Source organism: Schistocerca piceifrons, chromosome 9 (genome assembly GCF_021461385.2).
Source record: "Schistocerca piceifrons isolate TAMUIC-IGC-003096 chromosome 9, iqSchPice1.1, whole genome shotgun sequence".
Lineage (NCBI taxonomy): Eukaryota > Metazoa > Arthropoda > Insecta > Orthoptera > Acrididae > Schistocerca > Schistocerca piceifrons.
The window spans coordinates 23,454,655-23,456,747 of NC_060146.1; the positions used below are offsets into that span (position 1 = coordinate 23,454,655).

At 41.6% G+C, this 2,093-nt stretch overlaps 1 non-coding gene across 1 annotated transcript; it reads left to right on the top strand.

Moving 5' to 3' along the window:
- Window positions 1-1,318: 1,318 nt before the first annotated feature.
- On the top strand, window positions 1,319-1,390 carry Trnad-guc. The gene has a single exon. It is a non-coding gene; the product is annotated as a tRNA-Asp (tRNA).
- The last annotated feature ends 703 nt before the right edge of the window (window positions 1,391-2,093 follow it).

Here is a 2,093-nt window from a genome sequence, read left to right on the forward strand (position 1 = left end):
ATTCGACATGCGGATCATTTCACTCAGGTTTCCAGGTCTCTTCAATGACGGACAAAATTGGCCCCCCAATAGTCCAGACCTCAAGCCATGTGACTTTTTTCTTTGGGGGTATCTAAAGGAAAAATTTTTCCCGAAGCGTCCAAGTGATTTAACGGAGCTTAGAAGACTTATTCTTCAAGCTTGCAGTGAAATTACGGAAGACATGTGCCGTAGGGTAGTCACTAACTTCAGTGTTCGTTTGAAGGAAGTTAGGAAACGAAATGATGGACATATTGAGCATGTGCTGAGTTAGAACAAATCTCCATAGACGGCTCTTCATTGTAGTATTTGTTCCTTTCAGATTGTATTGACAATAAAGTTTAAATTCAAAAACAAAATGGTAACACATTTCGTGCGCCACCCTGTAGTTCATGAACATCATACAGCGGAGATGCTGTGCTGCAGACAGGCACAACAAAAAGAAAGTAAGCTTTCGTTCAACAAGGCGTTCATCGGATCTAGACCACATACTGATTTCCGATGAAGGTCTTGTTGGCCTAAAGCTTAGTTTCAGACAGTCTTTTTGTAGTGCCTATCTGCGACTCAGCATCCACGCTATAAGGTGATTAACAACTATCCTTTTTTTAATATTGTCATCCCTGATCTTCTGTTGTTCAATTTATAAACACCCTGTACCGTACATCAAAACCACACCTGCTCGACAGTACTATTATTAAACATTTCCGGGAAATGTTACAGTTTATTCGTATCACGGGTGTGTTATGTGTCACTAGTTATTGTTCGCAGAGTACTTGTATAGCGACTGTTAACAATCAGATCACTGTTCCGTTCGATATAAATAGCAGTCACGATAATTGCTAACCGAAAATGTTCGCTTTTAGAGTGATGTATATGTAACAAATACTCTGTTGTAGTTATAATTATCGCTTTGTCCGTTATCTCATGCGCTGCACAGTCGTCCGAGATTTACTGCGCCGAATATAATACAGTACACTCGTAGCAGCGCTGCGCCAGCCGTTACGTCGTTTCCGCTTCCTGTACAATCCTGAGCCTCCTAGAATTTTTCTGACAGACGAGGCATTCTAGGTGAGAATAGATCAATTGGCAGGAAGCCTGAACAGCCTTTTGAGATCAGGATAGCGTATACAGTACCGCTTGGCGAGTTGCATCATAACGATAGCTGTCGTTTTTGCAGCCGCCGCAAATGTTTGGCTGTTTGTGACAGTTAATTATGATGTTCTATTTGAGATACGACGTACTCGCAAAAATGCAGACGAGGTACGGATTAGACTACTACATATCGTAAAAACAATACGAGTCCTCGGTAGTATAGTGGTTAGTATCCCCGCCTGTCACGCGGGAGACCCGGGTTCGATTCCCGGCCGGGGAGAGTATTTTAAAAATCTCTGTTACATTGGTACATAAACATACTACTGGAAATACAGTACAGAACTATGCCTCCGATTGTAACAGCAGAGTACCTGCTACATCCAGATTTTAAAATAAAGCAGCAGTAGAATGCATCAAACCGGTCTCAACTATTGTTACTGTATTTACTGCCACAACGCAAAATTAACAAAATTGGCATCGATTGTAGCGAACTGTGTACCTAAAACTGAATACAAGCAAATAACACGAAATTACTGTGCAATGAACTTTTGACATGAAGACAAACAACAAAAGGAATGTGAAAGGAAAATTTACTACTTGGAAAAATTGAAGCAGACGAAAGTCATAAATTTTATACCTCACTGTTATCTTTGTACATCGTTACAAGATATAAAGTTTTATGATATTGTTTAAAAAAAAGTTTCAAAACGGAGGTGGGGTAGGAGTAATACGTTCTCATCTGGCATCGGGTGATAGCGCAGTGTGACGGCCCTCCTTCGCTAGTGTTACAGGCGAACAGAACCCCAGGACGTGTAAATTGTGCCCAGCGAAAACTGCGCCTGCGCGAAAAGCTATAAAACTCGCATCCAGGATTCCTGGAAATTATCGACTCACTGAGTCACGGCCTACCTCCACCCCAAGGATGGAAATCTTCCATATGCCTCCAGTAATGTGTCGCTTAGTGATGGGAACAACCGAATTCA